Genomic DNA, 13,036 nt, shown 5'->3' on the forward strand with positions numbered 1-13,036 from the left:
TGTGGTGCAGAACACTGTAGGATACCATGTTAAACACATTGTTACAATAAATGTGTGGTCTTTTGATAGAAATTTAACATTTCTATTCTCTGTGGGGACACAATGCTGTTTTCATTAAATGCAACCACTTTCATTCTAGGCTTGCAGGGTGCTAGCAGATTCACCAAATAAAAATAATCACAGCTATGGGATAAAGCTTTAAATAGAGAGTGATTTAAAGGAATGGTTAAATTATGTACATATAGGTTCTACTGAAACTAGAGGTTTAGCAAATATGGTAGTTCTGGCTAAAAGCCTGTTCTCACCAAGAACTATATTAGTGTTCACACCAACAGATGATAACATAAGCGCATGTGGCAGCTATGCCGTCTTCCTCTGTAAATGATCCAGTTCGTTAAAGTCAACTGGCTTCTGATTGGCTGTCACGTTTTTATCTTTCATTAGCTGAAAATCATTCTGAAAGTGATTACAACAATTTCCATATTGTGTTGTAATCATTATAGTTGTGGCGCAGACTTCCCTATTTTCATAGAATTAGAGCGTTTAAAACTTTATAGTTTATAGTTCCTCCTCAGTGTTATTTGTTGTCAACACTTGCCTAAAGAAATTTCAAATTCAAAATGCTGACATTCTGTCAAACCCCTTTACATCAACAAAGACCATCATACTCCACATATAACATTTACAATCACCGTTGTACTGCTCTTTGCACGTCAGGGAAGCATGTTAGTTGCAATGCTAGTTGCATTAGCATTAGCACTGTAGCACAAGGGCGTCTGCTCGGGGAAAGCTAGGAGGCTGTACAGTTATCTCCCATGTTGTAACTCTAAACTATACAACCTACTACCTCATCCCGAGACATCGCTGTAAAACTTGAGGGGGGGAGGATAGGAGAATGTCCCCGCTGCTCACGTTTGTGCATATGCAAGTAGCAAAACCTCCTTTACTCAATGTTGAAAATAGGTGCAATCAATTCATGCTAATAAATAGATGCTAACATTCATGCAACCACCTAAAATATACTAATGGTTGATCATTTTACAGCTAAAGTGTCAACCCTGAACAGAAGTTTCTAGTCAATAGCAGTGGTTGCAGGGAAGACTGTTGCATTCACCTCGCAGACACATACCTATAGACACGAGCTTGTGCACAGAGTCACCACAAGTTCGGATCTACGGGTTTGTGGCAGCTGGCATCACTGCACTGCGTCACAGCTAGACCCACTCCACCTTTCACAGGACACCAAAAATAATATCCACTGCAACAAAAAGCTAATTCTTATGACTGTTGTTTTTCTTTTTCCTCATGTACCAATTTCAACACACTTTGACAAATCAGTTTAAAACAAAAGACAGCCATAGACGACCATGATTGGAAGTTAAGTAATTTTTTGAAAAGACATAATGGCCTCGCCAGGTAATACAGAGGAAGAAGATCATTATGTATGTCACCTGAAATTCATGAAAAGGGTAGATAGATAGAAGATAAGATTAGGAATAAACAGAGAAAGTATTGATCCTGTAAAATGAATGGCTTTTTTAAAAAAAAATATGTAAAGCATAATTACAACAGCTGCTGAACATTGAAACTATGAAAATTACCCATGTACCTTTCCACAAGTGGACAACAACATAAGCAAGTAAAATATATGTGACAGTGGAATTTATAGGGTAATAACAAAATCTGAAAAATAAATATCAGAAAAAAATACATTTGTAAATTTACTTTAATGAGCAAAGAATATTGCTAACATACAGAAATAAGTCTTATTGATTACACAAGTCAACAAATTCAACAAATTCCCAAATATCGCTGCAACTCAAGTAATTAATCAAATAATTTGATGCAGAATTATTGGGTGTGGTTCAACAAAAATGACTTGTGTGTATATTGTTTGATAACTAATTAGAGACATGACTAAAATGGGAGCTCCCACCAACAATTTTCACCTTAAATTCCTTGTATTTCAAATCAATACCGTTTAAAACATCCTTCAGAGTGAAGGTCAGTTTGAAAGACACAGGTGGTGTTTGCCGTGCCCAGATCAGACAACACCGCTACTGTTGGATCAAATATGCTGCAGTGACTGACATTTCAGAAAGCAGCATTAGCAGAAACGCTTTATTTATTTTTTATATCTACACACATTTCTTGTTTATGCAACTTAAGCGCAAGTAGAGAAATACTAAACTGTTTTTTGGGTTTTTTTTTGCAGTAATAAACCTAACATTTTCAAGTGTTTTAGTTTGTTTTAGTTAAATATACATTACGCACATTAAGTGTATTTTTTCGTTTACCCATTACTGCCATTTAATATACAGAAATAAGAAATCACAGACTGCATCAAGGGCTTTCCCAGTCTGCACTACAAGTTGTAGGTGCAACAAGCTGCAATTAGAAATGCCATGATTCATGGTACAGTGCCACTCCCTAAGGAAATCAAAGGTTATTCCAGAACAATGGAGTTAATGTTAAAGATATCTGCTTTATATACTGACCTATTTCTACAGGGAGACTCACTGTATTGTATTATGAGAAATGCCAGAGAGAAAGAAATAAGTTGTTAGTGAATCGAATCTTGAGCATACATCCAGTACACAGTCTCACATTTCAAATGTGTTTCCATGGCATCGTACGACCACTCAGAAGCCGTTGCTGTTATTTTCTTGCTGATTTTTAACCACTGGAAACAAATGAATTGAGACTTGTCAAACAGTTTGTGTACACAAATATCTGACAACAACCGAACCAGCGAAATTATTATTATTATTTTTTAAGTCATGTTAAATGTTTGACCGCAATTGACCAACATTTATTTCGGATATGACCTTAGCCTATAAAAAAAAAAGAAAAAAGGAAAGAAACAAAAATGTTTGCTTATGGAGCATAACGGAATGTGGACAACTGTGGATACGGAGACTATTTTTACAGCAATACGGACAGCTATCACAACTTTTAAACTAAAAGAAACGACAACGCGATAGTAAACAAGATGCAGGTTAAAAAACGCTCAGGAAAAGTTATGACTGAAAAAGAACTAAAAGAATGGACAGAAGAAAAAAGGGCATAGGAAAGTAGCGTACCGGTGGAGGAAGTCTGTCTATGGTGCTGACCAGTTCGATGTCCATACCAGAGTCAGCCTACACCTGGCGGCAATATGGAGTCAGGCTTAGGGTGCAGACTAGGCCAATTCTGTTGCCCGCAAAAAATCTGGAGCAGGAAAGAAAGACAGCATGTTAGAAGGAAGTATAAAAGTGCTCATTCACACGTTCAAATCATTAATACACAAACACGTCCTGACATGAAGGAAGAACACATACAGCACCTACAACCTCAAAAAAGAAGCCAAAAACGGCATCCCTAGTTCAACAAGAGCAAATCGCCAAGTCATCGACAGACAACATTGAAAAAGCCCCTGTCCCCTCTTTCGCCCTCCTGTGCGACCGGTCCTATCCGTATTTACCGTGGAAAAATGAAAATCCTCAAAAATGGGTCAGAAAAGGTTCCGTAGAAGACTGAGAAGAGAAGGCGGAAAGGTCGAATGCGGTGAGATGTGGTCGAGGAGGAGCTGCGGCACTGCCCTGGCTACAGGGAGAGTGGAATTTGTGACCATGCAAAGGAAAGGGTGGTGTTTTCTTTTTTTCTTTTCTTTTTTTTTTTTTGGCGCTTCGCTGTACTGGGGTTTTTTGGATCTCAGCAGGGTCCTTGGCTGCAGTTCTGACTCCCCTTAGTGGTGCCAAAATGTGGACGTTTCCCTTTGTCTTTAACTCCCATGAACTCCCAACAACTGAGGGGCGATTAAAAACAAGCAAGGAACGAATTGAAACAGAAACAAACTGACAGAGCAATGAAATAAAGCTATAAAAACGTTAAGAAAAAAGTTTATAATGGAGAGAAGCAGATGCAGAAAGAGGGGTAGAGCGTAGTGCAGAAAATAAAAAGCAGCTTTACGGACGACAGAACAGTCTAAAGAGTGAAGACTGAAAAGGACTGCTTTCACACCACATTACTCTTTCTGCAAATATGCCATCTCTCCGTCTACACGAGCAGCGCGCTCTCTCTTGCTCCTACTCCTCCCTCCTTCCTTCCAGTCGGCGTCCAATCCACGCCACGTAGTGAGAGAGAAAAAGAGATACACTTTTTTTCAACCTCATCAAAATGGCAGAGACAGAAAGTTGCAAGCAAGAGAGAGAAAGAGAGCGAACGAACGGGAGCACAGCTCACTGTCCTGTTCTGGAAAAAGCCACGGGCAGCGGTCTGTCTTGATTCTTTCTTTTTAAGGCACAAACTCCCTCGGATCAACAAAACGACAGCGAAAAATATTTTTGTTATGCCCCACGATCAAATATAGTGCCTGCTGCAGACGGGGAGCTGTGCCCGCCATGCTAATCGGATGCAATTAATAGCATTTTGTCTCTGTGTCTGTCCATCCATCTGTCTCTCTGCCTGTGTCTGTCTGTCTGCTTGTCTCCATATCTATTTGCTTGTTTACATGGCTGCCTAATCCAGGCATTGGCACAGTCTCTCCAATGCTCCCTGTGTGTGTGTGTGTGTGTGTGTGTGTGTGTGTGTGTGTGTGTGTGTGTGTGTGTGTGTGTGTGTGTGTGTGTGTGTGTGTGTGAGTCAGTGTGTCAGTTGGTCACAGTCTGGCTGGCGTTCCGCCGCTCCCCAGACAGTCAAACATATTTGAGTGCTATTACCTCACATTCACAGAGACTCTTTCACCTACATTATTCACCTAACAAATGTATTTTCGTTCTTCTATTTATAAATAAAACACTTTACATTTCTTTATTTCGCATCCTGACAAAAATACTTTCATGAAGAAAGGAGTGTATCCGGCATAGTTGCAGAATCACATGGGAATTACTCATGAAATGGTTCACAAGATCTCAATATGGCTTCCCTTTTATCCTTCAATGCAGCCCAACTCATCTATGGTGTGCAACATGGCAGGAGGGGAATAATTTCAGGGGTGCACATTCTGCAGCCAGCATGTGGTGCAACATCATATTCGTTCCCCAAATTTTTCCAAAGGTGCCAACGTGATGTGAACTGCATCACAAGGCAGAGATCAAAAAAGTCTAATTAATTTATAGGATCATTTTCAAGAAATATATAAATAAATAAATAATAAACATGAATTTGGATCATGTTTCAAGATAAATCTTCTACTCGACTGTCTCATGATGTCTAAAAGTGTAGAATTATATATATTTTGTATATAAATTATTAAATATACACTACAGTTTAAAAGTTTGCGGTCAGTAAGACTTTTTTATAGAAATTAATACTTTTATCAGGCAAGGCACATTAAAATGATCAAAGTGACACCCTGTAAAAAAGAATTGTTGGTTTAACTTTAAGCTTCCCAAGAATGCTTTTTCACAAGATGTAATATAAGTCTAAGGAGTCTCCTGAATGTGTCTGTGAAGTTTCAGCTCAAAATACCCCATAGATTTTTTTTATTTATTTTTTTAACTGCCTATTTTGGGGCATCATTAACTATGCACTGATTTACACTCGGCGCCGCCCCTTTAAATGGCGTGCTCCCTGCCACACGAGCTCTCGACTATATTACAGTGCATTTACAAAGTTCACACAGCTAATATAACCCTCAAATGGATCTTTACAAGATGTTCGTCATGCATGCTGCATGCATACTTTGAATTATGTGAGTAAAGTATTTATTTTGATGTTTACATTTGATTCTGAATGAATTTGAGGCTGTGATCCGTGGCTAACAGCTAATTCTACACTGTTGAAGAGATTTATAAAGAATGAAGTTGTGTTTATGCATTATACAGACTGCACATGTTTAAAAATGAAAATAGCGACGGCTCTCCGTGAATACAGTAAGAAACGATGGTAACTTTAACCACATTTAACAGTACATTAGCAACATGCTAATGAAACATTTAGAAAGACAAATATTGTCTTATGTTTACAAATATCACTAAAAATATCATGCTATCATGGATCATGTCAGTTATTATTGCTCCATCTGCCATTTTTCGCTATTGTCCTTGCTGGCTTACCTTGTCTGTGCACAGATCCAGACATGAATACTGCCTTTCCTTGTCTAATGCCTTGAACATGAGCTGGCATTATGCAAATATTGGGGTCATACATATTAATGATCCCGACTGTTATGGAACAGTCGGTGTTATGTTGAGATCCGTGTGTTTTCCGGAAGTCTTTTAAACAAATGAGATTTATATAAGAAGGAGGAAGCAATGGGGTTTGAAACTCAATGTATGTCATTTCCATGTACTGAACTCTTGTTATTCAACTATGCCAATATAAATTCAATTTTTGATTCTAGGGCACCTTTAAAAAAGTAAGTTACCTGGTTGCCTTAAAATTGGTTTAATCAACAGAAACTCAAAATATTATGTTATCGGAACCACATTATTTAAGTTGATTTGACAAAAGAAACATTTTTTTAATACTGGTTAATAAGAAATGTCTCTTGAGCAGCAAATCAACATATTAGAATGATTTCTCAAGGATCATGTGACATTGAAAACTGCAGTATCCAAACTTTTGAACAGTAGTGTATAATACTAAAAAATATAGTTAATGTTAAATAAACTAATATTAATAAATATTTCATGTGTTAAACGTCAATAAATTAGGTTGACATCTGCTCGTAAAGAATTGCAACATAATGAAATTGTCTGTAGGAGCTTATAAGAGGGTTGAGGGGGGTACAAAGTGGCTTTTTAAGTCTCTTCCACATCCTGCTCCTCTTGAATGTAAATGAGCAGATTTGACTTTCAGGTGTCTGCCAAGCCCCCTTGTCTGCCCCTTGTTTGCCCTGTGCCCGCTCTTCTTCCCTCCCCCCTCAAACCTCTTGCCTGCCTTAGCCCATGCCAAGCTTTAAGAGCAGGCCTCCAACATAAGGGTGAACAAAGAGGGCATTAGGATAGGGGGTAGTGTCCTCAGCGGCTGGTTCCAACACAGGGGAACAAAGGGGGAGAAGAGACGGATGCAAAGAGAGAGAGTGTAAGAAATATGTAACATTAACTTACTGAAAATAACAGATACATTTATAGTGTTAGCAAACTGTTTGTCTATTCCATAAACTGTCAAAATGTAGATTTTTGACCATTTTTAAACATTTTGTGTTGAAATGGCCGACAGAAACCGCTAAAAAAAGATCAGTCTGAAAAGGACCTTGTTAAAAATAAACTTCAGCCGCTCGTTTCTAACAGTGGATTCTTCAGAGGGATATGCAGAGTGGCAGGTGCTACACTCAGCCCGGAAAAGCACAAGGTTTGACAGACAGATAGGTATAGTATAGTATATATATAGATAGATTAAACACAGTGCTTGCCATATCACTTTCCTCTCATTTTGTTTGTTGCCACTACAGTTGTTTTATGTTTCTTGTAGTGTGAGACAGAGGTGCAACAAGATCTTATGACAGGGGTATGCAAGATGCCTTAGTTCTGTCATCCCTTTGTGAAGACTAAAATCTTTATTTAACAGTTATATTTAAACTGTTATGCTTATGCGCATAACAGTTTCCAAGTTAGGTCAACTTCTTTTTTTCACTTTTATCTTTTCCATTACAACAATAAATAAAAGTGCAATGACAGAACAGCCAGTTATTTATCACATAACATTAAAATTAAACACTCCCAAAAACACCTGTTAACTAGACATAGACAGGTTTAGAGAAAAGTACCATAAAATCACCTGAGGCACCCTTACCTACGTAAGTTCACCAGTGGAAAAAGCTCTGAGACACTATGGATAAATTTTAATAAAAAGCTTTGAGGCTGTATATTTATTTATATGTAATCAACTGTCATGTTAGCTTCCCCTTTAACTGTGTCCAATATTGATTTGTGAAACTCAAGATTCTTTGTTGTAATTGGTGCATGATCACTTCTATCATTCTACCCTTTCCATCCATCATCGAATGTGGAGATACTGTCACACTGAAGCAACGCCAGGTAAAATGAATAAAAGAACGAAAAAATAAGACCACCCACGGTAGTGCAGCCATAGTGAGAGAGCGCATTTAGTATAATCTGAAAACCACGGCCACCGGGGGGGAAAACAATCCATCCGTCTCCATTGACTTTGTATTGCGTGAGGCTGCCTCCTTGTCATTTCTGACTTGTTACAAAAAACAGAACAATGCCTAAAAGCTGCTGTGTGACAAGGTGTACAGCTAACAAGCTAAAAAAAAAACAGAAATAAGTTTTATAAGCTGTCGACCCCAAAAACGAATGTTTAAGGACACAAAAGTGAGACAGAGCACAACGGGTCATATTACTATAAGAAATACACTGGAGGAGAGCGTAATCGGCGACAACATATACTAAACAAACAAACAAAAACAAACCATTCATTATTTTTAATCATGTCAAAGAATTATTTCACCTCTCGCCGATTACGTTCCCCTCCATCATTTTAGAAATAACAGAGGAATGAGCCATTGCTATGCAGTTATTGAGTAGGTAGAGGATCAGAGAGAGTGTTTCTCGAAACTATATTATTGATAAAGTCACTTGAGCTTAAAGGGTCATGAAACCCCCATTTTAGCCTGGTCGTTCACACCTCTGAGCTGGAAAAACTCTGTAAAAATGGGCGTGTAAAGCTCTGGAAAAGTGGGAGTGTAGAGGGGGGGAAGAGGGGAGAGAACAACCAATGAAGCACAGACATAGAACACACTCATTATACTAATTAATGAATATGAGCATGGAGAAAAATGACAACAAACTCCCAAGCACAAGGGAGAAATGTGAAAGCATATTTAAAAGGGCTAATAATACTTTCATTACGTTTACCAACACTGCAGTCTCATGATAAACGACACATAGTTTATTTTTTTTGATCATTCTCTAAGTCTTTTGTTCATCAGAATAATCGTGTCATCGTGTTCAGATACACTTATCAGTGTCCAGTTTGCACATATATTTCATTTGAAGAGGACTTGATGAAATATGTGTTCATACACCATGCTGGTTCATGTTTGGTGCAGGAGAATGTGTGAAATATGTCTATAAATACTTTAAACACGGATGCTTTATTCTGTATGTGAGCTACAGCCTAAGCCATGTGGGTAGTGTTGTTAAACTAATCGCAGAGCTCCGCGCTGAAACCAATCATATGCGAGCTCCGCGTGTATATCATAATCTTATTTTTCATGTGTTCATATTCAAACTCCAGTTCTGACCACATTGCGGGCAAAATACAAACAACACTCATGTGCTGCTGTGCTGAGGGAAACATACACATGGCTCATGTGTCTGAATGCAGAACAGGCAGAGGTGAATGAACAGCACTTTTGTGACATTTGAATTACTGCTGTAATGTGATCTCATGCGAACATATTTTCCATTTGTGCTGGTAGCAAAACAAACCACATGCACCCAAACTTTTGCTCTGGTCGTGTCGTAGGGAAATGCATTTTTGTTTTAGCACTGAGGAAACAATATGACCCATGTCTCTGAATGAAACAGAGACAGAGGCAAGAGAAGTGATACTTCCTCATGCATAATACCGCAATTATAATCTTATGCATACTACAGTGCAGTGATTGGATTGAATGTGTTTTTTCTCATGAATAAATGCAGAAACGGTTGATGTCAGCATGTTCGACCAGCTCTCCACCAGCACTCCTGATCTTGCCGGTAGTACACAATGACGTCAGATTTTGTGACGTTGCTCCGACTTTGCTTTTCAAACCGGAAGACAGAAATTGCTCTGAAAAATGCAAAAATAACTACTGTCAAATTATAAATAAATTTAATGACTTTTTCAATGACCCCCAAATATAATAATATTGCAGGAGATATAATTCCCATCCTGAATTATAAAAGTAGCTATATTTTTTACATGTATAAAGACCCACTTATTCTGTATGAGAAAATTGCATCATGAGTATAAATAATTTTTTTTTTTTAATTAAATAACTGGCTTTTATTTTGCCACTGTACTAAAGCCAAAGCAAATTTAATAAAACATTATATGGGAATTTTTAATTTGTATTAAGTTATTTTTTCTACCTACTAGCATAAAATGAAACATATTAAATTCAGATTTATCTGTAAAGCACTTTTCACAATGAATGACCTGGAACTACTTCAGCCATGCAGTAGACTTGAAAAATAATAAATATGTCAAATTTTAAAATGTGCTGTATTTATTTATTTATTTTTATCAAAACAAATGTTACTAATAAACCAGCAACATAAAAATACTTTTTTCTTTTTTTCTTGTGGGGTAGCAGGTTGCGGGGGAGGCTTCAAGTGGCTGGGTAACAGTAAACCACTTTTTTTATTAGGACTACACCACTGATAATAAACAGCATTCGAAAGCACAAATGCCTATGACTCCATAGGGCATCATCAACCTCAACAGGAAGAACAATGTCGTCTTGTGCTCAATGGCTCCAAGCCTGTTTATGGTGACATACCGGTGAGGTCTTATTGGTTTTCAAAGAAAGAGCCTTGGCAGTGGTTCTGAAGAGTCAAATCCTCTGAAGCCAGAAGAGAGCAATATAAGAAAAAACACCCACTCAGCACAAACAAGGTAAGGAAGAGAGACAGATTAAGTGATAAAAAACAAAAATTATGAATCTGCCCATGAGACGAATAAGACAGGGGTGACCACTTGAGTCACTGAAACCTCCTGTGTCAGCTGCCATGGTCAGCAAGCAAATGACAAGCAGCATCTATTTTTTTAAAGAGGTAAAAACTTGCTTTTGCAATTCTTTTTTAATTCCCTCTCTGTCACAGAAATTAGTTTGAAGAGGTAGAAGCATTGAGTACTTCAGATTATCGGATTATTTGTTTATTATAGACAAACTCAAGTAATTCAGCATAAGGTAGAGAAAAATGCAACAATTAATTAGGAAATAACTAAATATGTAACATTAAATTTTAATTACGCATTCAGAAAACAAACTGCTCCTGCTTCAATTACCAAAAAACAGATGTTCATTTAAGAGGGAAAGAAATCTACTGAGTCTCTGAGAATTCACAGCAGGAAACCAGCTGAGTATAAAAAAAGATCTTTAAATAAAGTTGCAAGTTTCCAAGACATCAATCTAGATATTGAATCTGTGCTTCTGCAAGTCAATGAAAGTCCAGAAATTCTGTTTCAAATGGAGATTTAGTAAGATCAAAGCAAAAGTAATGTACTTATTTTATCCTGAATTCAGTAAACACATTAAATGTCACATCATATACTCATAAATATATATACACATGTATATTATGAATGAATCAACCTGGCTTTGTTGAAGTAATTTTAAATATCAATATATTAGATAAGGTAAAAATAGCTTCTTCACTTTTAACAATATAGATAGTACAATTGTTAAGAGGTTTCTAATTCCCTGTTTTTAGCTTTAGGCATCTCCGTTTTCTGTTTAATATAAAAGTATAAAAGAAAGTGATTAAACCCAACTACAGCTTCCAATATGACACAACACTTCTGAAGATAGTTGTAATTTTGTACTGGGACTGAATTTGTCCACTGCTTTTCTTCCTTTTTTTCTTTCCCATTCCAGGTCTCTCTCGTCTCTCTGTCTGATATTCTCCTCATGTGCTACTGCGGCACCCACACTACTGCATCCTCCCTATTAATCTACCACTCAGATATACAGCATGTCACTGTCTTCCATTCCCAGGATGCATTGCCACAGGCAGAACATGATTCAATGGCTGAAGATTACCATTGTAGAAAAGACTACTAATCACATTGTCATTTCAGTACCTTCAGTACTTCAGTACACGGTTTCGGTCAATAAATGTTGGTTGCTTTTCATGCTGTGCCATGTAACTGACAGGAGATTAGATCAGCAGTAAAGATACAGCACTGATCTGATTAGAGCCAGGTAAAAGTCCTATTATTACCTTTTTTTTTTAATAAACCTTCAGGACAGATGACATTGCAGCTGGTTTAAACCAACAACTCAACAAATATTTTCTGTGGGGATTATAAAGTAAGTATAATATTCCATTCAGAAAAGCCAAAAAGAGTGCCAGTAACTGAATTTGCAACCAGCACTGCAGTGTATGAAACTGTAGCTCTGTCCAAAGATCTAATAAGCTACTAATTTTTCTTGATCTTCCTGTGAAACGACAGACTTCTCTCTGGTGACGTATGCCAGATTTCTCCTATTTGTTTTTTCTTATTTGGATGAATGTCACAATATGGAAGAAATTATCTGTCGCTACTTTCCTTACATTGCAACTTGTGCTTTTTATTTTTTCTATGAGACTGTTGCAATGCATTTTGGGAACTGGGATTGCCATCTCCATCATGGATACAAATGATGCTGCCTGAAAAGTTGTCTAAAACTAGCTGAATGGGTAAAGAGGTACAATATATCCTCACCATATTGTTTCAGTGGATTGCCATGCATTTTTAGATATTTAGTAACAGTTTTGACCAATATTGTGTATTTAATCGCTTCTGCTTATTTTAGAATTTAGATCAGTATTTAGCACTAACTTTAAAGGGATAGCGATAGATTATGACAAAGATTCAACAATTTAACCAGCATTCCAGAGGTCCCTCCTCCATTATCATGAGGGCTTATTTTTTACTAATTCAAACAGTATACTTATTTCACTTTTTAAAATGAATATTTATCCATCTTTTACTTTATTTAAAGATATATTATGTAGATTGTAGATTTATAATATTGACCACTTAGCAGATATTGGCCATAATCTTAAAAATAATATGTGCTTAATTGTATACCTACCTTTTGGAACCGCCTTTGTGTCAGTAATGTAGACAACTCACTATAGAGGACACAAGAGCACGTGACTTTTCTTCACATCCAGTATGTAATGCAATATTTGCTCAATATCAATATAATCACACGATATAAAACAACAACAAAAATCTAAATCTTCCAAAGTGGCATAAACTGTTAAATCCCCTTTAGACCGAAGCAAGCAGGTGGCTAAAGAGACACAAAAATGCAGACAAAGAAAGAAAACAGCCGGAGTCCTTCTTATGAAGGCGTGAGGTTGGACCAGGAAGAAATGGGAGAGGGGGG

At 37.2% G+C, this 13,036-nt stretch overlaps 1 long non-coding RNA gene across 1 annotated transcript in view; it reads right to left on the bottom strand.

The window, feature by feature from the left end:
- Positions 1 to 1,269: 1,269 nt before the first annotated feature.
- The window catches only part of LOC137034888 (uncharacterized), a 39,366-nt gene continuing 27,599 nt past the window's right edge, over positions 1,270 to 13,036 (bottom strand). Inside the window, exons 3-4 of the long non-coding RNA XR_010897003.1 lie at positions 3,084 to 3,210; positions 1,270 to 2,683 (exon numbers count right to left, since the gene is read on the bottom strand). This is a non-coding gene — a long non-coding RNA (uncharacterized lncRNA). The remainder of the gene's footprint in view (positions 2,684 to 3,083; positions 3,211 to 13,036) is intronic.

Source organism: Chanodichthys erythropterus, chromosome 13 (genome assembly GCF_024489055.1).
Source record: "Chanodichthys erythropterus isolate Z2021 chromosome 13, ASM2448905v1, whole genome shotgun sequence".
Classification (NCBI taxonomy): domain Eukaryota; kingdom Metazoa; phylum Chordata; class Actinopteri; order Cypriniformes; family Xenocyprididae; genus Chanodichthys; species Chanodichthys erythropterus.